This window comes from Eptesicus fuscus, chromosome 20, assembly GCF_027574615.1.
Source record: "Eptesicus fuscus isolate TK198812 chromosome 20, DD_ASM_mEF_20220401, whole genome shotgun sequence".
Classification (NCBI taxonomy): domain Eukaryota; kingdom Metazoa; phylum Chordata; class Mammalia; order Chiroptera; family Vespertilionidae; genus Eptesicus; species Eptesicus fuscus.
This window is the reverse complement of record NC_072492.1, coordinates 21709221-21735175: the sequence shown is the minus strand read 5'-3', so window position 1 is coordinate 21735175 and position 25955 is coordinate 21709221. Positions and strand designations below refer to the sequence as shown.

General features: G+C 47.1%; 1 protein-coding gene and 1 pseudogene across 1 annotated transcript in view; one reads left to right on the top strand and one right to left on the bottom strand.

The window, feature by feature from the left end:
- The window catches only part of ASIC2 (acid sensing ion channel subunit 2), an 838890-nt gene that overhangs the window by 334729 nt on the left and 478206 nt on the right, over positions 1–25955 (bottom strand). The window lies entirely within an intron of this gene.
- On the top strand, positions 1254–2298 carry LOC103291789 (phosphatidylinositol 3-kinase regulatory subunit beta-like; annotated as a pseudogene).

The following is a 25955-nucleotide window of genomic DNA, read 5'->3' as shown; positions in this document are numbered from 1 at the left end:
TTCTATCCTATATAATAAAAGGGTAATATGCAAATAGACCGAACAGCAGAACAACCGAACAACCAATCAAAGCGTAATATGCTAATATGCTAAGGCTGCTCAACCACTCGCTATGATGTGTACTGACCACCAGGGGGCAGTCAACTGGTCAACCAGTCACTATGACGTGCACTAACCACCAGGGGCAGACAGTCAACAGGCCAACCAGTCACTATGATGTGCACTGACCACCAGTGGGTAGATGCTTGGACCAGTAGGTTAGCTTGCTGTGGGAGTCTGGCTGATTGGGACTGAGCAAGATGGGCCGGACATGCCCTGAAGCCCTCCCGCGGTCCCTCCCCAGCCCAACCGTGCACTGGTGGGGTACATCAGCCTGGCCTGTGCCCTCTCACAATCTGGGACCCCTCAGAGGATGTCAGAGAGCAGGTTTCAGCCCAATCCCATAGGCCACTCCCCTTGGGAGGGCACCAGGCACAGGGCTCATGGCTGGCGAGCACTGCTGTGGCAGCACGAGCCTCTCTCGGAGCCTGTGGCAGGCATAGTGGGGCCAGGATGAGCAGGAACAGCAGGTAGGAGCTGCAGGCGGCCTTGGAGTGCGGGTTTCGGCCTGATCCCTGCGGGCCACCCAGAGGGACCCCACCCATGCATGAATTCGTGCACTGGGCCTCTACTGTATATATCAAAAGCCAGTGTCTGTGAAGACCAAAACAACTAGAGACCAGAACACCAGGGCCCCTTGCCCAGGCTGGCCCCACCCACCAGGGAGTGATTAGGGGCACCCCTATGCGATGTGATAGGGTGCGAGTTTGATGGGGGAAAGTCAAAGAAATAGGGGGGAAGGTCTTAAGGGTCTGCGGGGTTGGGTGGTGGGCCTGGAGTAGGTTTGCAGTGTGCTGGGGAAGGAAAAGGAAGATCCCATTGGAAAACGGCTCGGCACAGTACCTTTCTCATTGCGAACCGGGACGGCGCCAGCAGTGGCCTGAATGGGCGGTTGTTTCATGAGTGCGCTTGGGACCGACATGTTCATGGCAGCAGCAGTACTCCCGAAACTTCACTGATTCCAAATAGTAAACAGCTATCAACGCCAAAACAGAAAAATCCAATCCAACGAGAGGCCCTGGATGTTGCAGCGGAACTGAAGGAAACACCACTTAAGGAGGAGCTAGAAAAACCGGAAGTATGTGACCAGAGGATTGTGGGATTGTGGAGGACGCCTGGGTGCCTATGGCTAGAATGCGAGCCTGTTACTGCACATGTACATAGTCAGCCCTATAGTCCTCAGTCTCACAGTATTTGGACGTGACTTCTGGCAGGAAATTATTTGTTTGTTATCTTGGTTTGAAGCGGAGGACAAGAGCGACGAGTTCGACCAGCCCTATGAGGACTACACACGGATCTCCCAGGAACTGCAGAGGAAGCACACTGCAATCGAAGCCTTCAATGAAACCATCAAGATCTTCGAAGAGCAGGGCCAGACTCAAGAGAAGTGCAGCAAGGAATATCTGGAGTGTTTCCGTGTGAGGGCAATGAAAAAGAGATGCAGAGGATCCTGCTGAACTCAGAATGGTTCGTCTCCCAGCCGCACAAAGCTGGAACAGGAGCTGCGGACACAGGCGTTGGACAACCTAGATAATCGCATGAATAGCCTGAAGCCAGACCTCATGCAGCTGCGCAAGATCTGAGACCAGTGCCTGGTATGGCTCACCCAGAAAGTTGCCCGGCAGAAGAAAATCAACGAGTGGTTGAGAATCACAAATGAGCCTGAAGATCAGTATGCACTGATGGAGGATGAGGATGACCTCCCCCACCATGAGGAACGAACCTGGTATGTGGGCAAGATCAACCACTTGCAGGCTGAGGAAATGCTGAACGGCAAGCGGACGGTACCTTCCTCACCCGTGAGAGCAGCCAGCGGGGCTGCTACGCCTGCTCTGTGGTGGCGGACGGCGATACCAAGCACTGTGTCATCTACCGCCCGGCCACTGGCTTGGGTTTTGCGGAGCCCTACAACCTGTACGGGTCCCTGAAGGAGCTGGTGCTGCATTACCAGCACACCTCCCTCGTGCAACACAACGGTGCACTTGCCATCACACTGCCACATCCCGTGCGAGCCCGGCCCCCTCACCCCCCAGCCGCTGACTCACACAGAGCAGGACTCCATCTTTCTGTCTGTCTGTCTCTCTTTGTGAAGCTTTCTCTGTCTGAATCCCTGTCTTGCTTTCTCTGAGTCTCTCTCTTCCTGTTACTCTTTCTATCCCCATCTCTGTCCTCTCTGTCTCTTAGTCTCTGAACCTCTAAGTCTCTGTTAGAGGAGCATACCTTCTCCACCCCGTGCCCCCTTTCCCCATGGGCACTGCCCTATCCTGGCTCTGGCTGCCCGCACCAGTTCCTACAGTTCCCCCAAGCTCCCTCTGTCTGTACCAGCCTGGTGCCCTAATTTTTAAGCCATAGACCTGGGGTCAGGACAGGAAGAAGGCAGGAAGGAATTTCGCTGGGCCACTTCCAAGAACCTCAGCTGTGACATATGGGGCTGGGCAGGGGCAGGTCCCGCTCCACAGACCCAACTTCCCCTCCAAACCCTGAAGTGAAACCCGCACTGGTTACCCCCACATGGAGCTGCTGCCCAGAAGCCCTCCTCCCACAAAAGCAAAATGATTAAAAATAACCTCAAGAGCTGGGACCTATTTGATGCCAGGCTTCCCAGGAACCAAGGCTGCTGCAGGTACTGCTGGGCCAGCCGAGATGCACCGCTGCCCACAGCACCTCCGCTCAATGCAGCTTCAAGGCTTCTCCTTGACCATGTTGGGTTCTGATTTTGTTTCCTTGACCGTAAACCCATTTTCTCCTCTTTTGAGACAAGAACCCTGGTTTTCTATGCTGACATTGACCCCCCTCCTGCCTGCCCAGCTAGGCTGGCAGGTGGGTTTTGTATGGTATGTTGATACTGGTGTAGATACAAAACATTGAAAAAAAAAAAAAAAAAAAAGGAAAATGGGATAGTGACGAATAAGAAACTTTGGGGACAGTGAAGGGCAGTTTGTCCAGACGGTTGAGAGCTAAGAATTAGAGTTTAATTGGGATAGAAATCCTGCTAATAGCACCTGATGCCTGAAATCCGAGCACTCTTCTTTTAGGTTTTCCAGTTCAAGTTTTTGGAGACTGCCTATTAAAACATTCCTGGTTGGAAAGTGTATAGAAGCCCATAAGTATTAAATATTTGCTGTGTTTACCATGCTTAGCTCTCTGTAAGGAATATGGAATAATGTTAAATGCCTCATGTTCTCAAGAAGCTTGACTTTTAAAATAAAAAATAAAGAAGAAATATAAATATTAAAAATAAAAAAGAAGAAGCTTAAGTTTTAGGGGTGATCAGGCAGGCAGGAGAGTGGTTAAGAGCCAGCAGTCCCGGATTGCAAGAGGCCAGGCAGATGGACAATCCCCCCCCCATGCATGAATTTCATGCACCAGGCCTCTAGTTTATCTATAATAAAACAAAAATATAAACTCCAATAAATATATGCATCCCCATGTTCAATGTAACATTATTTACAATAACCATGACATGGACACAAACTAAGTGTCCATTGATGGGTGAATGGATAAAGAAATTGTGATACACATACACACAAATATTATTCAGCCATAAAAGAAGAATGAAATCTTGCCATTTGCAACAACATGGATATACCTCAAGGGAACTAGAGAAAGACAAATACCTTATGATCTTTCCTAAATGTGAAATCTAAAACAAAACACAAAAACAACAACAACAAAAAATCCCAAACAGGTAACTAGATACAGAGAACAGATTGGTGGTTTCCAGAGGTGGGGGGTGGGAGGTTGTGGGGTGGGGGATGGGAGAAATGGGTGAAGAGAATAAAAAAATTAAAAAAGGAAAATAATTTATAAGGCTCTTAAATCTACAAGGATGGCGACTCACTAGAAAAGAAGTAAAAAACAACGGGCAATTGGATTGTTTCCACATTTAGACTATTATGAGTAATGCTTCTACAAACATCTGCATACAAGTCTGTGTGTGAACATATGCTCTCATTCTCTTGGGCAGATACGTAGGAATTGCTGGGTCACATGGGAATTCTATGTTTAACCTTTGAAAGAATTGCCAAACTGTTTCTCATGTGGCAATACCACTTCACATTCCCACCAGCAATGAATGAGGGTCGCAGTTTCTTGACAGACTCACTAACACCAACTATTGCCAGTCCTTGATAAAAACCATTTTAGTAGGTATGTAGTGGTATCTCATTGTGGTTTCCATTTGTATTTCCCTAAGGCTAATGGCATGGAGTATCTTTTCATGAGCTTATTCATCATTCATGTAGTTTCTTTAGGGAAATCTCTATTTAAATCTTGTGCTCATTTAAAATAAATGGGTTGTTTAGCTTCTTATAATTGAGTTATGAGTTATTTACATTTTCTTGATACAAGTCCTTTAAATTATTTGCAAATATTTGTATTACTTGCAATATTTATATCACTTACAAATAGTCTCCCCTACTTGCAGCTTACCTTTTCCTTTTCTTCATGTGTCTGTTGAAAAACATTTTTTATTTAGACAGGATCTAATGTATCCATTTTTTTTTTCATTTATGGACTATATTTTTGGAGTCATAGCTACAAAGTTTTGCCTAATACAAAGTCGGAAAGATTTTCTCCTGTAAAAATGCTTTATAGATTTTGCTTTCACATTTAGGTCTATGACCTACTTTGAGTTAATTTTTGTGTATAATGTGAGGTAAGGGTATGTGTGTGTGTGTGTACTGATATCTTAGGGGTCCCAGCATCATTGGTTGAACAGATCATCCTTCTCCCACTGAGTTGACTTAGCACCTTTGTCAAAAATTAATTGAACATGAATGAAAGGATTTATTTCTGGACCCTCAGTTCTGTTCCATTGATCTGTATGTCTATTCTTATGCCAGTACTACACTTTCTTGAATTCTGTAGCTTTATAGTAGGTTTTGAAATTGGGTCTTTTATGTTTTCCAAACTGCTCTTTTACAAAACAGTTTTGGTGATTTTAGATCCTTTGCATTTCCATATAAATTTATAATCAGCTTGTCAGTTTCCTACAAATGTCTGCTGGGATTTTCAGTGGGATTGAGTTGAGTCTCTAGATCAATTTGGAAAGAAAATTGAGTCCTCCAACCCGTGAACATGAACTATTTCTCCATTTATTTGGATACTCTTTCATTTCTCTCAGCAATGTTTTATCGTTTTCAGCAATTGGGTTTGCACTTTTTTTGTTAAATTTATTCTTAAATATTTATTCTTTTTGATACCATTGTAAATGGAATTATTTCCCCTAATTTCACTTTCAGATTGTTTTTTGCTAGCATGTGAATTTACAACTGATTTTGAAATACTGATCCTGTATCTTGCATCTTTGCAATCTGTCCGTTAGTTGTAGTAGGTTTTTTTTTTTTTGATAGGTTCCAGAGACTTTTCTACATAAAGGATCATGTTGTAAGATAATGAAAACAGTTCTACTTCTTCCTTTCCTATCCATGTGCCATTGACTTATTTTTCTTTTACCCGATTGCACTGATTAGAACTCCCCATATAATGTTGAATAGGAGTAGTAAGAGTTGTCATCCTTGCCTGGCTGGTGTTGCTCAGTGGTTGAGCATTGACCTATGAACCAAGAGGTCACTGGTTCGATTCCCAGTCAGGGCACATGCCACAGTGGCAGGCTTGATCCCCAGTGGGGGGCGTGCAGGAAGCAGCCAATCAATGATTCTCTCTCATCATTGATGTTTCTACCTCTCTCTCTCCCTCTCCCTTCATCTCTGAAATCAATAAAATATACATATTTTTAAAAAAGACTTGACACTCTTGCCTTTTTCCTCATCTTCAGGGGGAAACATTCATTCTTTCATCATTAAGTGTTATGTAAACTGTAGGGTTTTCATAGATACCTTTTATCCAACTGAGGGAGTTTCCTACTATTTTTAGTTTATTGGAAAAAATTTATCATGAATGGATGTTGGACTTTGTGCAGCGATGTTTTTATCCACACCTATTTTGATTATGTGGCCCTTTATTCTATTAATATGGTATATTACACAAATTGATTTTCAGGTGTTAAACCTATCTTGCATTCCTGAGACAAATCCCACTTGGTCAGAGTGTGTAATCCATTTTATATATTGATTCAGTTTGCTAATATGTAAGAAATTTTGCATCTATGTTTGTAAGAGATATTGATCTGGAGGTCTCCTTTCTTGTGATGTCTTTGTCTTTGGTTTCATACTGGTGTTACCTGTTGAGTTGGGAAGTGTTCCCTCCTCCTCTATTTCTTACATGAGTTTTTGGAGGATGGGTCTTATTTATTCTTTTAAAAAGTGATAGAACTCATCTAAGCTTTGTGTGTGTGGGGGGTGTGTGTGTGCAGGGCATGAAGGAGTGAGATTTCTAATTCAATTCCTTTACTTGTTAGAGGCCTATTCAGATTTTCCACTCTGTCTTGAGTCAGTTCTGGTCATCTGTGCTCATTTGCCTGAACATAATCTGCAGAATCTGTCCTTCTGTGCTGTGTAGCTGTTTACATCTCTGCTCTGTTTCTTAAAGTTTTCTTCTTTTTAAGTTTTGGTTCAGCTTCCGAAGGCCTGCCCCAATTTCTACCAAGTGGACAGCCAATGACTGGGAAGAGCTTACACTCAAACACCTCTAGCCAGCAGGGCTTCCACCCTCTGTGGGTGAACCTGTGTGTGGGCTGGGGTGAGCATTCAAAGTTCAGACAGTCTTCCCATCTGCCATGACTTTTACTGTCTACCGGGTGCCCTGAGGTCTCTGCATGTCTGAACAGCCAGGCCAGGCATGTTTGCATGGAGAGCTTAACACCCCCCTCCCCCCGCACACACACACACACACACCCCTGGAGTCACTCATTTCCAGGATCTCTCTGTTAAATTTCTGGCTGGTTCTCTGGTTTTGGCTCACCTCACCAGGATCTCAACCTGAGGCCAGGAGAACTGCAGGTTCCCCATGCGCGGCAGGCACAGGCTTTGCCCTCCTCTCTTAATAAAGCCAGCCAAGTCAGGCCTGCCGGCTGTGAAGCTGATGGTGTCGTGGCAAGCGAGAATGCCCTAGACTCAAGTTGTTCTGACCTGAAGCTCCAAAGTTTCTCACAAATAAGTAATTCTCATTTTGTTGTTTGCCTTTGGCCAATTTCCAAAATCTTGAAATGACTGTTAGTTGACAATTTTGTCTGGTTTTATATTTGTTTTTTGTAGGGAAGATTTGTCACCTTCTACATTCCTTTCGTCTTATTAAAATGCTGGGGCTTGTGACCTGTCTTCTTGGTTTAAAGGTGCAGTTGGTCATTTGGAATCCAAAGGGTATAAGCTGCATTTGTAAAAGTCAGGACTAGACATGGTGCCTGGGAAGAGGATCTGGGCAATGGAGAGGCTGAGAGGCGGTTGGAGACCAGAGGGGATGGAGAGAGTGAGTGGGTGTGAGGTAGGGACTAGCGGTGGAGGCGAGAATAAATGTACAGTCCTTGGGAAAATGGGAAATTAAAACAATTAAAAGCCCACCTTCCCATCCCTCAATGTCACCAACCTAGCAGCCACTGTCTCCATGAGTATTTACTCCCAAGCACCTGGTTTGAACGTCCAGTCCTCTGGGGAGTGGGCAGCTGTCAGGGTGGGGATGTGAGTGCACTGGCTCTGCCATGAGGAAGGTAGGACGGTAGGAGATCATGTACTCCTGGGAAGTGGGAATGGCCTGCACTTCAGCGTCAGCTAGGGGGTCTAGAGTCACGACCTCTAGCTCAGCTCTAAGTTTCACATAAAAATTTGGCCCTGATACCTTAAAGCAGGGGTTGGTAAATTATAACATCCAGTCTGAATTCAGTATGTCATCCATTTTTATAAATAAAGTTTTATTGGTACTCAGCCACACCCATTTGTTTCCAGAATATCTATAGCTGCTTTTGTGCTACGTGGACCACACTGAGTAGATGTAACAGAGGCTGCATGGCCTATAGGCCTAACATATTTGGTAGCTTGCCTTTTACAGAAAAAGTTAGCCAATCCCTGTGATTTTAAAAAATTTCTCGCCTAAAGATATTTTTTCCACTGACTTTTAGAGAGAGTGAAAGGGAGGAAAGCAGGGCGGGGAGGGGGGGAGAGAGAAACATTGATGTGAGAGAGACACATGGACTGGCTGCCTCCCACACCCAGGGATCAAACCTGCAACTGAGGTACATGCCCTTAGCTGGGTATCGAACCGGAGACCCTTCAGTCCAGGGTGGACGCTCTAATCACTGAGCTAAACCTGCCAGGGCCCCTATTTTAAATTAAAACTACAGCAGCTAAAGCCCTTGATATGTGGATAGAGTATCACATACAAAATCAGAAGATAGGGGACCAAGCCTGGGGCATGGTCAGTGGACAGATCATCATAGGAGATAGGGGGTCAAGCCTGGGCACTGCTACATATCAGCAGTGACACCCAGAGCAAGCCATTGGCACGAGCCCCCTGTGAAATGGGAGTCAGGTGGCCCATTTTGTCATTTGGGATTGTTGTTCAAACAGACCTACTGAACGAGAAAGCATGTTGTGCACCATGTAGCACTGTGCATACTGCTGTTCATTTTGACGTTGACAGAACACCCGTGTAGACCTTCTAATGGGATCCATTTTTTTTATAGATCCAATATTACCTAGGTACCTTTCATGGGAAGTATGCGATCTAGCATTTCCTTAGGCATTTTCCCTTGGTTTGAAGGCGGAGCAGGAGACCATTTCTATCACAGAGCAGAGAAAGATGGGATGAGAGGACGCGATGAAAACAACCCACCCTGTGAGACAGGCATGCTGGTCCACAGCAGAGGAGTGGTTTGAGGGCCACTGTGTCTCTGCTGGAGAGGATATCACGTGAGGCTCAATCTTATGAATCAGTCTGTTCCCATGAAGAGTCTGAGCATGGTAAAGCTTACTACAACAGTAAGGATAACTCAGTGGTTGACATGACACTGACATTTGGGTGAGAGTTTATTAATAACTAGTAGCCCATTTGCAGGAAGAATCCTGCAAGCGGCTGCTGCGGCCACATGCGCTGCCGCTGCCGCCGCCATTGCGGCCACTGTGCCTGCATCTGTGCGCCGCTGTCGCCCGCCCCACTCTGCCCCGCCCCGCTCCTCCCCGACAGGGCTTTCCCTCTGGCAGCCACCTTGCTTTCTGCTTTTCCTCCCTCTTCCTTCTAAGTTGTCTTCAGTCTTCATTCCTCCCTCCCTCAGCGTATGAAAACTAACAGCCATCTTTGTTGGGTAATTTGCATACTCGCCCTGATTGGCTGGTAGGCATGGCTTTGGCTGGTGGGCATGGCTTGGGCATAGCGAAGGTGCGGTCAATTTGCATATTACTATTTCATTAGGTAGGATTATAACACTGAGGCCCTAGCTGGTTTGGCTCAGTGGATAGAGCATTGGCCTGAAGACTGAAGGATTCCAGGTTTGATTCCAGTCAAGGGCACATGTCCGGGTTATGGGCTCGATCCCCAGTCTAAGGCAGCCAATCAATGATTCTCTCTCATCATTGATATTTCTATCTCTCTCTCTCCCTCTCCCTTCCTCTCTGACATCAATAGAAATATATTTTTTAAAAATAACTGTAACACTGAGTCTGGAATTCCCAGCAAGGAAACATGAATCCTTGGGCTGTCGCCCAAATTAGAAAGTCTCCAGCTGGCTGAGGTTAGAATCAGTGTGGACTCGTGACCCCAATGGGGAGGTCATATGTAATGTCCTGGGAGGCCTTCTTGGTGGGGGATGTGATGGTCTTCAAGTTCAGGGACAAAGGCCACATTTGTCTCCCCACCTCGGTGTCTGCGGCTGAAGGACCTGCAGAACAAGCAGTGATCTCTGCTCACTCTCCGCCTGCCCCTGTGACTTCAGGTCCTGGCGTGTGAATGCACAGGATCCATGGGGTGTTGATTACATGTAATTGCCTGCAATCACATGGCAGGAAAGGACTTCTGAGAGCCTGCTGGGGCCAGAGAGGCTAAGGCTAAGTGCATCTGAAGAAAAGGAGAGTCAGAGTCTGTCCCTGGTGGCAGATGGATCCCCGATGGCAGAAGAGTCCCAGATGTCAAGGGGCTCTGTCATCTGGACTGTGTTGCTTGTTTTAACTATTTGTCTGAGGACTACCAGAAATGAAGTCGGAAGATTGGAACTCAGTGGCTAGAGACATGAGTGAGTGATCCGTTCTTAAAGTGAAAAGGATTAGGGAGAGGGGAGGACAGAGAGATGAGTGAGGCTCACTAAGGGAGAGGAAAGCAACAGAAGCCCTGTGAGTGGGTGAGGCAGGATTGCTCAGAGCCAGGCTTGTGATCACAGGTGTGAGGAGCTAGCTCCCTTTCCACTGAAAAATAACAGACACGGACTCTGGCTAGCCTCAAGAGAGGCGTCAAAAGAGGTTGGGGCAGTTACTGAAGCGTTACCTGAGGCATCTTGTAGAACTGAAGCACTGAGAAGCCTGCTGAGGGGGAAGTAGAACCGGGAGTTGGATTCCCATGGAGAAAGCAGGCGTTTTCGTAAATGTCATCGTAAGTGTCCTTGTGCAAGAGAACTAGAGGGCGATTAGACACACAGAGGAGAAGGCAATGTGAGGACAGAGGTAAGTGCTGGAGTGATGTGGCTGTGAGTCAAGGAATGCGGGCAGCTGCCAGAAGCTGGAAGAGGCAAGGAATGGACTCTCCCTTGGACCTCTGGCGGAAGTGTATTCTGCTAACACCCTGGAACGGATTTGGGACTTCTGCGAGATCATTATAACACGGAGATATCACCCAGAGCCTGGAACTCCCAGCCTCTGTGGCTACAGCAGGGAAACATGAATCCTTAGGCAGTGACCGGATTAGAGAGAAAGTCTCCAGCTGGCTGAGATTAGAATGGTCAGTGTGGATAACTGGAGATAATAAATGTCTGTTGTTTTAAGCCACCAAGCTTGTGGTAATTTGTTGCAGCAGCTATAGGACAAAACACAGGTAAGCACTATGTCTTTTCATCCCGGGACTTGCAGACACACAATAGACTAGGTATGCAATACAGAGTTGTTGGAAGAATGAGCCGTCTGGAAGGCGATCTTTGAACCCAGTCAACAGAGCATATATGAGGAGACCCCCACAGCACTCTATGTTTTGCCTTCTTAGTACTTTTCATAACTATAATCAGAGTAATTCGTGTGCACATTCATTGACTATGCATCTCCCCTCTAAGTCTGTGATGGTGGGGACTTTGGACGTATTAATCTCTGGAGTATCCTCAGAACCTATTCAGCATCGATTACACAGTAGGTGCTCAGCACACATTTGTTAGATGAATGAATATGTGAATGAATGACTGCATCTCCTCCAGTGAGCAGATTTTAATCAGCTGTGAAATAAAAACCTGGACTACTGCTCAAGCTGTATGTAAACTAAAAGCAAACACACAAAAAAACCACCGACTGCCGACCTGTTTGTTCAGATTGTGTACCATCTACTTGCTTACAGGTGTTGCGGACTGATGGAAGGAACTTCACCTTGGACGTCATGCAGATCTCGACACTGGCTCTGGCCCTGTCCCTCCTTGGTTGTAAAGCTTGGGCTTGTTCTTGGCTTCTTTGAGCCTCAGTTTCCTCATCTACAAACTGAATACATTAATATCGCTCAAGGGGCTCTTGCAACACTTTGCCTGGTGGCTTGGTCCAGAGGGTCATACGTCCTCAGGCTGCCCCACTTTCCCAAGAAACTGACCTGCTCAAAAGCTAGAGATACAGAGAACTGGATTGTCACAGCTTCTGTCCTGCCTCTGAGTCGCAGCTGAGAGGCATTTCTCAGTGGGTGGATGGCGCTGTTTCCCAGGTGTTCCTGGGACAGCTGTGCCAGGGATGGTGTAGCTGCATTTACAGGCTGCTGCCTCTGATAACTGGTGTTTTCTTAGGAGTGGTGATGGTGGGTTGTTGTTGTTGTGGTGGTGGTGGTGGTGATGGTGTTGGTGGTGTTGTTGGTGGTGGTGATGGTGGTGGTGGTGTGTGTGTGTGCGCATGTACACACAGTGATTTTTACACAGTAAGGAAGAACCAGGAAGCCCACCTGCGTGGTACACCCGTAGGGGCTCAGGTGTGCTGGGCCAGAACGCAACGGAGACATTTTTGCCCAAACCATCAAACTCTTTATTAATCAAGGCCTCCCAAGTGAGACAGCTCTACGTGTCAGTGTGTACAAGAAAGGCAAAGTCTCATGAAATGACAGGGCCTTAGTATCTTCGTGCACAAGTACCATGACTCCTTTCCAGTGGCTGTTGTTAGCTCCCCTTTCAAACAGCCTCGTGGAAGGTCGCTAACTTATGCCTGTGGCCTTTGCCTCGCCTGGCCTGCTGAGTATGGCTCAGTGTTCTCTCCCTCCTCCAATTCTCAGGGTGTGTGGATGTGAGCTTGGGGAGAGGGGTCGTAGATCACACTCAGGCGTAAAGGAAAGCCTGCAGCTTTGTCTGTGGTGGGGCCCAGGGGCATGGGGGTTTTCAGCCCTTGAAGGGACAACCCTCTTCTTCCTTCTCGCAAAGCAGTTTCTAGTGGATAAAAAGGGCTGATTTTACATTCCGAGTCTGTGGATTTATTTTTCCACAATATCTCACATTTTGGAAAACATTCCTGTCCCACAGATTTCTCTGAGGGAGGTGATGGAATCTAGGGCCAACCACCCCCCTTAAGAATAGGGGAGGACTTATTGAAAGGAGGTGGGGGGCCCAGGTGGGGTGGGAGGTACTCTCAGAAGAAAAGAGAGCAGAGCATGTACCCATGAGGGCACCCCTAACTCCTTATGAAGGTTTTCAAATTTTTTATTTTTCCCTTGGCCTGAGTTGACAATTGTAGGATACATACAGTTTTTTTGAAAGCTTTATCGAGGTAAAGTTGCGTTATGATCATCTGCACATGTTTAAAGTGTGCAATGTAATGCATATGGACATATGTATACACCTGGGAGACCATCATCACAGTCAAGATAATACCCATCATCCCCAAAGCTGACTCATGCTCCCTTGTAATTCACAATATCGCACACATTTTGGAAAATATTCCTGTCCCACAGATTTCCTCCTACACACACACACACACACACACACACACCCCTAAACAACCAGGGATCTGCTTCCCAGCACTATAACTTAGTTTGCATTTTCTAGAAGTGTATATAAATGGAATCATACAGCATAGGAGTTTTTTGGTCTGGTTCCTTTCACTCAGTATAATTATTTTGAGGTTCATCTATATCATTGCATGTATCAATAGCTCATCCTCCTCCCCCCCGCCGTATGGTTATACCACAGTTTGTTTATCCATTTGCCTGTTGATGGACATTTGGGTTGTTTCCAATGGCTGCTTATTACAAATAAATCTGCTATAAGCATTTTTGTATAAGCCGTTGTGTGACTATATACTAAAATACAGTCTAAGTGTTACACCCCCTTGTGATGATATTTCTTTTTTTAAAATATATTTTATTGATTTTTTACAGAGAGGAAGGGAGAGGGATAGAGAGTTAGAAACATTGATGAGAGAGAAACATCGATCAGCTGCCTCCTGCACATCCCCCTACTGGGGATGTGCCCGCAACCGGAATCGAACCTGGGACCTTTCAGTCTGCAGACTGACACTCTATCCACTGAGCCAAACCGGTTAGGGCTGATATTTCTTTTAGCTGTCCCCAACCTCTGCAAAGCCCGACACGCCGGCCAGTCTCACATGGGGGTGTGGGAAATAAAGGGACAGGAAGGGGCGGTGTGGCTCTCCCCTTCACCGTCCACTGAGCTGGTTCCGTTTGGCGACGGGCAGCACAGAGCAAGTGGCCCACTGCAGGACTGAGAGTGGCTCAGAGAAGTGGCTACACCAAGGGCTTGGCTCAGGAACAGCTCTGAGGCGGAGCCCCCATGCCCCTGGGAGACTTGGTGGGGACACACTGGTGTTGGAGATGCATGTAAAAGAGGTGAAGCCCATTGCAAGCTCCCAATGTATCAAAATTCCTTCTGCTGTGCTTGCTTTCCTGATCGCTTTGCTTGCAGGGTCTAGGTGATTTTCTTGACAGTTGGGGGTTATCGATAAATGACCTTTGGGTAAGGGAGGCATTACTGTGTTATGCTTTAAAAATCTCAGGCCACCTATTGACATTCTGATATATATCAGTCTTGTGTCTGAGAGGTCTCAGGGTGTCCTTCTGACTCCTAAGCCCTCTTTGTGGGGGACTTTTATTGTCTTACTAGTGGCCTAGTGCATGAAATTAGTGCACGGGGCGGGGGTATCCCTCAGCCCAGCCTACATCCTCTCCAATCTGGGACCCCTCGGGGGATGGCCAACTGCTGGTTTAGGCCCGATCCCACAGGACCATTGGCTCCTAACCGCTCACTTGCCTGACTGCCTGATCGCCCCTAACCACTCTGTCTGCTGGCCTGCTCGCCCCAACTGCCCCCCCCCCCGCTGGCCTGCTCGCCCCCAACTGGCTCCCCTGCTGGCCTGCTCGCCCCCAACTACCCCCCACCCCCTGCTGGCCTGATCACCCCCAACTGCCCTCCCCTCCTGGCCTGATCACCCTTAACCACCTCTGCCTCGGCCCCGCCACCATGGCTTTGTCCAGAAAGTCTCCTGGTCTAATTAGCATATTACCCTTTTATTAGTATAGATAGGATGAGCACTGGGCCTCCTTTCATTTTTTTTCTTTTTCTTTCTATCTTTATTGAGATATTATTGACACATAGTGTAAGTTTAAGGCATATTCAGTGATTGTTTGATGCACGTATATACTGCAAAGTGATTACCCCAATAGGGTTAGTTAACACCTCCATCCTCTCACATAATTACCATTTGTGTGTGTGTGTGTGTGTGTGTGTGTGTGTGTGTGTTGCTAAGATATAAACGCCATAGCATCCCTTTCTTTCCAAGAGCGTCTTTGATGGTTGCTAACTTATGTCTATGTGTTTCCTTCATCATCAATTTCATATTCCCTCCTGAAGGCAAAGGAACAGTGAAACTCAAGCGGGTGGGGTTTCACTTACATCCCACAAGCACCCAGATAACTTGGCACTATCCGGGGGACTGACTACACTCACTTTCATCTAGTTGCTCGGGGCTATCCTCAGGAAGCCAGCTAGCCTTCTGTACAATCCTTTCTCGCAGACTGTCAGAATTGCAGGGGCCGTGGCAGGCCCTGGTATCTGCCTGTGCCGGTTCTAAGAGGAGCCGGCCGCAGCTCAGTGAGGTGAGGTGCCCCGCCCAGAGCCACAGAGCTTGTGCGTGGCCATGGTGGGGCTGGACCAGGAACCCAGCCTCCAGGCTCCCACCCACTGCTCTCACCATCTCGACTCCCCCCAGCCTTCAACTCTCATTTAGTTTTTCTGTGCTTAATATGTTTTCCTTGAATTGATTTTTCTCCTCTGCCTCATCCATTACCTTCAAGGTTATTTCTGTGCTCCTCTCTGCCTCTTTCATTTCGCAGGCTGATTTCCCGGGCTTCGCTGAGGTTGGCGGCACTTCCCACCCCGGGGTCTCCGTCTTTCATTAATGTTCTGCTTCCTCCCACCCCCACTTTATTGTCTTCCCGGGGCCTGTATAACACATCATCCCCCAAGACCCCTTCACCCCATCTTCCCTCCCCACTTCCTGCCCCCCAGATGCTGCTATTTGCCATCAGGCACTCTCCCTACCCTTTGCAGTCTCTTCCCAGCTTGCAAAATCTACTCGTAATGACAACCCTCGGAGCTCATCCTTCAGTGATAATTCAAGGCTGCGCCAGCCGCTGGGTGGTGACTACCGATACATCTTTCTGATGGCATTGACTTCTTTCCTCCGCTGGGTCTTCATTGTGCGGACATGTGTCTATCCGGGACAATTCCTTCTCTCTTAACTATGGGGTAGGTGAGGTTGCTGGGGCATGGATGGTTTGGGATTATGTGTGGGGATGGGAAGAGAGCTGGACTGATCATAACTCCAAAACCAGCGGTCTAGTTCCGGACCCTGGAGTAATTTGCCCAAAGCCGCACATCTCCTGAGCAGCAGGGTTAGATCTGACTCAAGTCTGATTGGTGTCCAAGACCTTGCCCGCAACCACTAGGCCCTGCCCTTCCATGACCAATTATAATGGAGGAAAGAGTCCCCAAAATGCTGTGATAGGGAACAACGTGCTATGGGGGAGGAGGCGGAAGCTTCCTGAGCCTGACCGGGCAATGACTGAAGTCTTCCCAGCTGAGGCAGCTTCAGGGCTGGGTCTACAAGGATAAGTGGAATTATACTGGAAGGAATGGAGTCAAAAGGGACTCTGGATGGAGGGAACAGCCTGGCCCATACAAAGAGGCCCCCCAATTCTGGTGAGGCTGGTGAGACTGGGGAGCAAGAAGCAGGTGCTGTGTTCGGAGGGAGGGGGAGTACAGCAGAGAGGGGTGCAGCAGGGGGGAGCGGTCTTGAGAGGCTGAGCAGGGGAGGAGCAGCGCAGAGGCGAGGAAGCCTGTGCTACTTGCTTTATTTTGTCAGCTTAAGGAAATCATTCCAGGATCCACAGGGAAAGGTGTTTTTTTCATTTTGCTTTTTGGAGCTTTCTCACATGTTTAACCTGGGAGCCAGGAGAATTAGGTTTTATCGACGAAAGACTAAATTAGGTTTTATTTTAAAGGCTAAATTAGGTTTTATTTTAAAGGCTAAATTAGGTTTTATTTCAAAGGCTAAAACCATAATGGGCTCTGAGATCGAACCCACCCCCAAGCTTCCCCAGTTTGAATCCTATCTCTATCACTTCCTGGCTATAGGATTTGGGGCATGTTAGTGAACCCTTCCGAGCCTCAGTCTCCTCCTCTACAAAATGGGTTTATTGGGAGGCTCGAAGAGATTGACATAGAACATTGAGAACAGTGCCTGGTACTAAACTAGCACTCATAAAAGCATTATCATTATCAGTCATGGATAAGAATGGTCGGCCACGTGACTTTGCCTGAGCCTCTAAATCTTTATCCAGTAATGAAGGGACTGCAAAATTAGTTCTGTGATCTCTTATGGTCTAAGTAATGTAATCCCAAATGGCTCCTTCGGTGGAAAAGATTAAGAGCGTAATTTTAGAGCTTCCCTTTCCTGCTAAAATGAAGAACTAGAAGAGCTCAGGGCGCTCAGGAGTTCTGTCCACCACGCCTTCTCGGAGCTGGAACTCCCTGCGGCTGCTGCCTCGTCAGTGGAGAGAGACCGCACCTCCTCAGGTTGGACAAATGAAACAACCTGTCAATTCCAGCGACCTCATTACCTTAGCTTTTTTGTTGGTTTGGGTCTTTTTGATCAAGGCCCATTACCTAAGTGTTTTGATCAAGACTCAGTTCTGTCTCTGCTAAGTCTCTTGCTTGCCTGGCTGCCGCAGGGTCAGCCACGAGCGATTCACCGCCTCCGCCCTGTCCACATCCCCACGGGGCTGTGCTCCCCCTGGGTATCTGGCGCGCGGCCCCCCTGTGCTGTGTCCGAGGCACATCCTGCCGCTGAGAAGCCGCCTCCCAGGAGACGCACACAGGATCAGTGTCACCTAATTTATCCAGTGACTATTTAGCTCATTAAACAGCAATAGATTCACACAGAAAAATGAAACCCAGTACACCATTAGGGCTAAATATGCTCCCTTTCTTTGTCTTCGCTTTATTTTCTGGAGGGAAATGTGAGGAGCTCTGCATACTGAGTGGCTCATTGCTGGAGCAGAGGCGAGACGCGGGAAGCATCCAGGCAGAGAGATAAAAGGAGATTGGCTTCGAGCAACATCCTCCTCGCAGGAAGGGAAGCGAGTGGTGGCGAATCCATAATTCTACATAATAAGCTTTTCTGTGGGGGCCAGAGAGTCCCTCCATCAGTGCAGAGGAGAGTGTCAGGCAGGGCTGGCCGTGCCTGTGGGGGTGAGGTCACCGGCCCTGCTGGTCTCGGGGGCAGCAGCTGGCTGGCCAGCGTGGCCCCTGCAGGTGACTTGACTTCCCTTTGCCCCTCCAGCCTGGGCTGAGACAGCAGTGTGGGCTGGGAGCTGGGAAGTGACTAGCTTTTGGAGAATGAAGCGTCTCTCCTATAAAGTGTAAGGGTGTTAATTGGCATCAAGTTTATTTAGTCCTGGGTTTGTGGTTAGATTCTTCAGGACCTAGAAATCTTCTGGGAACTGGGAAATGATTTTTAAAAAAATCCCAGGCTTTTTACTGTATTCCAGAGTCTTAGTCAGATTTCTGTGGTTGAGAGCCCAGCTAATAACTTACACTCTAATAGACTTTTTTTTTCTTGCCCCAAACATACATATTCCCCACTTTGTTCTGTCCACAATGTCAAGTTTTATTTTGGAGGAGCCACATCTCCCTAGCACGAGCCGTGGGTACTGACCCCAATCTCAACTCTAGGGTGAGCATGCATTGGCTTGGGCCAATCAGTATGTTCGGGCACCAGGCATGCGACACAATTTGAATAATGATGCACAATGCACCAATGAGGTGATCTGCCCTCTCCCATCCACTTTCTTGGGATGGTGTACCCTGAGGCCACGAGGTTGGGATCAGTGCAGACCTTTTGGCTTCCCTGACGAGGGGCATGCTGAGTGTGACGCTAAGGAGGCCAGGTTGGAGAGAACCAGGGCTGGCTCCCTGATGCTAAATCTCTAGAAGAAACCACAAATGAAGGCAGAACACTTCTGAATTCAACAGTTGTGTTAGCCAAGTACTCTGTTTCACTTTGGGCCAGTTTCCCCCTTAATTGCAAGGGGAAGTTGTGGAATAATAGTCCCATCAACCACGGAAATGGGGAAAACCAATGGCCAAGGATACTTTACTTGGTCTCATCAACCCACCATATTCCTTTCTGTTTCAGCACTGCAGATTCTGTAAAAGCTAATGTTTATGAAAAAGATGTGCCAGAAGCTAACTCATATGCTAGAATTTATTTAACCAACCCCCTCCACCCCCCGCAATGACCCAATGAGGTGTTTATTGTTATTAACTCCACCGTAGAGATGAGGAAACAGGTACACGGATATTAAGTAGTTTGCCTAAGGTCACAGCACCAGTAAATGGCAGAGCCGTGGTCTAATCTGACATCAGACTCCTCATATCCCCTACAATTCTGGTGTTTTATAACTCTAAGATTTCTAGAAACAGAGCCAATGACTCTTCCCACTGGGGACTATCTACCATCTAGCCAATTTCCTTGCCCGGAGATTTCTCAGCTTTTCTCAGTTCCATCTCCTTTGCCCAACTTCTCTGTTGCATCCTCAAATCCTCATGCCTCCCCCTCTGAGTCTGACACGCTGGCTGCTGGAACATCTCTCTCCACAGAGCTATATCAGAATGCAACCAGCCCATCCACCCCCACCTGCCCTTCAGTCCTTGCTTTTCCAGAATAGTCCCAGAGGCAAGTCTGACAGCCCTCGGAAGCCCTCAGTTAGAGTCCTTGAAAATGAACACTAACATCCCCCCAGGTTTAGATCCACAAGTTGAAATCTTGTTCAGTTTGTGACATGTTGGTTTTGTCCAGGTCTGAGGGAAGGGGGGAGTTGTGGGATGTTTCCTCATTGCCCCTCTCTATCTGTCAATTCCAATCTCCAGGCACAATCTTAACTCTATAAAGAGCCACTCTCCCGGTTCCCGAGAGGCCCTCCAGATTCTCACATTCCGCCTTCCCACACCTGGATATTCCCCAGGGTGCTGCTACGTGGTTCTGTCTGAACTCTCCTGGCTATGACCCACCCCTTACGTAATGTGGAGAAAAGGATTTGAGATAGATTCTGCCGGGCATGAAGAAGGGCACACATTGGCAAGCACTGGGGGCACTGCCCAAAGCATCATATCTCTGAGAGTAAACTGATAGCCAGGCTATTTAAAGGGCTCACACTCCTCTAGAATCTACTGTCAAACACATGAGAAGAGTGTGTGTGTGTGTGTGTGTGTGTGTGTGTGCACGTGTGTGCATGTGTGTGTGTGTGTTTATCATGTACCCCAGCCATCCTGTCTCTTATCTATCCCATCCATATCCAGAAGACATTGGCTTATCTCTTTGAATAAACACATACCTATGATTATACATGAGAGGGTCACTTTTATAAATCACATAGGAAACCTTCAGACCCTTGACTGTACTGGTTATACCCTAGGTTCCATTCACTCACCAATTAAATAATGTATTGATATACCCATCACACATTCATCTAACAAAACCTTATTGAACACTTACATGTGCTACTGTGCAAGGCAAGCATGTCAAACTCCTGGCTGGCGGGCCACATGCCTCATTAAATAAACGAGGCATGCAGCCCACCGGCCTCGTGTTTGACATGCTTGGCGTAAGGCACTGAGAATATAAAGATGAAAAACACATACTTTTTGCCCTTATAGTTCAAACTTTAGTGGAAGAGAGATAGAGTATTTTAGTCCATTTAGGCCAGCATTTTGACAGGTAACCATAGGGTGTCAGAAGAGCACAGGTGAAGGGCCAGGCTTTGGGAATCAGAAAAGACTTCCTAGCAATGGTGACAGCTGGGATTAACAGCTGAGAATCACGGTGGGAATATTACTAATTACTAATTACTAATTACTTCCCAGTATCTCCCTCCTGGTAATAGAACCCACCAGGCTTTAACTGGGCATAAGGGCAAAAGGATCATTTCCAGACTCTCTTATTTCCTGGTGTAGCTGTGAGACTAAGTTCTAGTCAGTCAATAGGAAATGAGTGGAAGGAATGTGTACATTTGGTTACAACCTCAAAACAAGGTACCTTGCCCTCTGCTTCCTCTCTCTCACTCTCCTTGGGTTGGAATGTGGATATGATAGAAGTGACCTAGCTCTGACCATGTGGATAAGGCCCTAGTGGATGACACAGCTATGAGACAGAAGAAAATGGGGTCTCTGCATGACTCCATGAAGCACAGTCACCCACCAACCCTGGACCTGCAGCCACTGCACACAGGTGCCCCCTTCTACTAGTAATAACAGCTTACCCTGGACCTTTATAAAATAACCAGCCACCCACAGGCTCAGCTCTGCACAAGAAATTCAGCCTGATTAGATATGATTTATAAATAGTTGGTGATCCACTTCTTCTACTTCTGTAACTTTCTAAATAAACTTTTGCTTGTACTTGAGTCTTGGCTCTGAATTCTTTCTTAGACAGAACTTAAGTACTGAGGTATAACATCTGTTGCCATTCACCACTAACACTTTGAATTTGAGACAGGGCCTTCGATTCTCATAGTTCTTGCTCCTGCTTGTTCAACCGCTTCCGGGATCTTCGGTGAAATATGCCCCATTTCTGGCCAGATTCTATGAAGCCTCTATCGAGGCCCAGACCCCCTTGGGGTGGTGGGACAGTGATCTGGATAATACAGTATTTGAACCCACATGGGGGGCTACTTGTTAGTGACATTTGGGGAAGATAATCGGATAGGAAATTTCAATGAAAAGATCCTCATCCTTGATGTTACACTCCTCAAGGATTCTACCTTTTCTTCCTTTCTCCCCCCCCTCCTCCCTTTAATGGTTTTATAACATTAGCAGGTATCTGGACATTAACTCTCCTACTGGGCTCATTAACTGAAACTTCACACTGAACCCTCAGATAGCCCCCTACCTTCCAAGCATTTGGACAAAGCATCTCTAGGCCCCCTGAATCACCAGATCCTCTGAGTCATGACTGTCCACTAAAGTCCTAAGACTTTTTTTTTTTTTTTTTTTTGCTGAGGAAGAAACTTCTGCCTTTAAATGTTTTGTTTGCCCTCAAGTCCATTTGAATACAAAGATACAATGGAATTCCATTAAAATAATGTCTGGGGCATGAGACACCCAGATAAAAGGCAGGAAATGGCCCTATTCTTTATGCCAAGCTCGGCTTGGAGCTGACAGTTCCTGGGTAACTTTGGGAAGCAGGTTGTTAAGAAAACGAGTGGCCCATATTTCACGGGCCTCCAGCCTCCCCTGGCTGTTTTTATTAGGGGCTTGTTAAAGCGAGGACACACCAGGACGGTTTATAGTGCTTTCCCCCACATGCTGAATTTTCATAATTGTTCAACAGGAAAATCGTTTCTTGGGCTAAAAATGTAAATTCTCAAGTCACTTCTGGAGAGGTAGTAGGTGAGGGATCTTGGAGGGTGAGTTTTGATGAGTAAGCTTATAAGTTCCAGGGTCGGAAAGGTCTGACCTCTCACTGGAGATAGGAATGATCTGGGACCCAGAGAGGAAAAGGGATGAATGCCCAACCTTATAGGAAGTGATGGCCGAGGCAGGACCAGAAGCTGGACTCCTGACTCTGGTCCCCAGGCTGTCCGCCTTCCGTCATGCCTGACTTAGGTGGGGATGTGTAGGAAGGCTCTACACCAGAGTATTCTTGTTGCTGTTGGAGTCAAATCTTAAAGACGCTAAGGACCAGACAAAGAAAGTATCTTCAGGCTGAAGCCAGGGAGGATGTAGTCAGACATATGAAAGAATTTCTTGAGAATGAGGGCACTGACATGCAGGGTTTAACGCAATGTTTAAAAATGAGGGTGAATTTGGAAAGGATTATCAAAGTGATAAAACATATGGAGAATAGTTTCATGAACTATCTTGGGTTAGGTCAAATACCCCAAAAGGTGGGAAGTCTAGACCAGAGAACTGGTCTATGATTCTAGACTTACTAGATGAGTCTTGAGTCTTCTTCAGTTCTCAGGATTGATGACTCAAAGGTACGGCTTTATTTTATTTTATTTTATTTTATTTTATTTTATTTTATTTTATTTTATATAAAGAGGCTGTATCCTGGAGAACTAGAGATGCTAATTAGTAGCTATTAGTAACTCAGAGGAAGCTCTGGGGTGACCCAGAGACTGATGCTTATGAATGGCCTGAGTAGCTCTGAGCCAGATCCCAGCCAGAGACTGGACTGCAGTGCAGCGAGCAGGGCCCAGTCCCAGGGGCCACAGACTATGGTACACAAGGCACAGCCTATGGGCCTAGGCCAGATGGGTTGGGGTTCAGGGCAGGAAGCCAAGCCAAGCAGAAGGGCAGAGAGCATTAGGAGCTGGGGCAGCAGGCAGGGCTGCCACCCCGGCCTGGGCAGCTGGGCCTAAGGCTCTCCAGATCCCTCAGCACAGCCCCGTCTGCACAGAGACCATCATAAGGTTTTTTTCCCCAGCCCCACCCTCTGCGTTTCCAATCAGGAAGAGGACATTGGGGTACAGGCAAGAATACAGCAGGAACTGTGTCATGAGTCATCTGAGGGGGCTCTCTGTAGGCAGCAACGGGACACAGTGAGCTGTTTGGAGACAGGTCGGGGTGGTGGTGGTGGTGGTTAGATGGTGGTTAGAATCACAGCTCTGGACTCCAGATTCTCACTGGTCAGCTGGGGTCTTGAACCCGGCACATGATCTCGCTGAACAATATGGTGATAATAGCACCCACCCTTCCTTTCAGGGTTAGGGGAAGCATCTGACCTGAGACCATGAACAAAAGTGCACAAGGAAGCACTTGCTGCCTTTTAACTAAGGAAATATGGTCACTTCTCTGTGGTCTACTTAACTCTGAGGGTGGAGAAGGACAATTGGATGTTTCAACATTTTTAATGCAACAGCTAAGGTATTGTGTATCTGCAGGGTGGCAGGCACTGTGCCAAGCGTTGCAGGAAAACAAGGATGCCTCATAGGTTGCACTTTGAAGGGCAGGGCTGGGCGCTAACGTCTAGTCAGGGAGATACATGCACAACCAGTTATAATGCAAGATGCAAGGCAGAATGGAATGAGAGCTGAGGGAGGGAGCACAGGCCTGGAGTGGCTGCAGGGACTCAGAGGGAGGAACGATTCATTTTGACCAGGGAGCTTCAGGAAGGGGCTCACAGCACAGCTCACGGTGTGTGAGCGAGATCATGGAGGAGAGCTGTAATGGAGAATCCAGCAGAATCCAGCCAAGAGACCATCAACCATGGGTTCCGGTCTTAAACCAACTTATAAGGCTCTAACTAATGCTTCCAAAACAAGACTGTACATCTGAAGCACCCACGGATCATAGAAATCATTTGGAAAAAAGCAAACCAGATCTCTTTCAGACCTCCTGTTTCAAGAGCCCCAGGAGCAGGGCCAGAGTGTTTGCTTAATTACTGAAGTCCCCACCCCCAGGTGATTCTGATGAGCATCTTTGGTTAAGAGCCAATGCCCCAAACTGGTCCCAGGTTTTAGTGTGCTTAAATATTTCCTGGAGATGTTGTTAAAATACAGATTCCTCGGCCCTTCCCTCTAACATCCTGGTTCAGGGGGTCTGGAATGAGGCCTGGGGTTCTGCATTTCCACTCTGGGGTGCCGTTGGTGCTGCAGGTATGTGGACCACACCGAGTAGCATGGCTCTACACCATCCCTGACCCTTTGGTTCTTACTGGGATGGGCGGACCCAGAGTTAAGAGGTCCCCTTAATCAGGAAATGCTTTTGAAAGCAAATGCATGCTTCTCCATCCTGGACCTTTAAGAAGTCGCACACACCCTTGAAACTACCTGCCTATACAGGTGAAATTAGGACACCCTTGCGGGGTTCAAGGCGCCCACCTGCGGCCTCTGTACTTGCTTCCCCTGCCTCTAGTTCCCTGCTGGCTCCTGTTTCTCATGTTCCTGTTTTTACACATGATCTGCAGAACTCTCCTGGATCTTGTCCATTCCTCCTCTGCTCAGGGATTTCAAGACTATGTTCTGGATCTTTCCATGGCCTGTCCACCGGAAGCTCAACCGGAAGCTCAGCAAAGAGATGGTTTGGTTGCACCAGACAGGCTTGGAGAACATCTGAGGGCCGAGGGTGTCCTGCACTCCCTTTTTTGACACTCACACTGAAAAGTTTGGCACAATGACTTCCGGTCATATTTGTCCTTCCCATGTGTTTGAAAAATATTTTTGAAAAGTATTGTTCACGGGAACAATCTTTGAAATATATTGTTCATGGGAGCAATTTGTGATCATTAGTGTGAGAGACCTGTTCAAAGCCCTTTGTGTGTGAGGAGAATTACCTAGCTCACCGGCTCTGGGATTCAGTCATGTGGACAAGTTAGCTGTTGACAGGTGCCACTTGCCTTTTAGGAATTTGGCAAAATAGGCCTCGCTTTGTGGGTTCTGTTGATACAGCTGGTTCCCTCCTTCGAGCCCTGGGGGAAAGACTTAATCTCGCCAGAGCTGCCTTTCAGAAGCAACTTCCACGTGCATTTCAATGAATTCTACAGACCATTTTTTTATTTTTAAAATTTTCTCTCCCCTTTCTTCTTTTTTTTTAAATAAAGTCTTTTGTGTTGGGAACAGGACTAGATGAGAAGCTGGAAATGGAGAGATCAATGAGACTGGATCATCTGCATTTAAGTTGCTTATTGGGAGAGGCGGTGGCATTTACACACATGTTCTATCTACGATACCATGTGCTGTTAGAGAGGTATCATGTACAGTGGACATAAGGACATAAGGAAAAGTGAGAGCTCATCTGTGGTTTAAGAAAACAAGGAAGCTTCTGAAAACAAAGAGATTCTGGCCCCAGCATTGTGGCTCAGTTGGTTAGAGTACCATCCCATATACCAAAGGGTGCCAGGTTTGATTCCCAGTCAGGCCAAAGGGTGGCGGGTTCAATTCCCAGTCAGGACACATACCCAGGTTGCAGGTTCGATCCCAGGCAGGGCAGGTGTGGGAGACAACCAATCTCTCTCTCTCTCTCTCTCTCTCTCTCTCTCTCTCTCTCTCTCTTTCCCCCCCCCCCCCCCGCTCTCTAAAGTCAATTAAAAAGAAAAATAGAAACTACCACTTCTTCAGAAAAAATAAAATATCTGCCTTTTCTCACGGGAATGGTCAGATTTTGAGAGGATAATATCTGAATACAACACAAGAAACATATGGTAATTAAGAGAACGAAGAGAATGTAAATGTGTCACATCTCTTAGATAACCACAATAAAGGTTTGAATAATACTAATTATAGCAACAACAAAT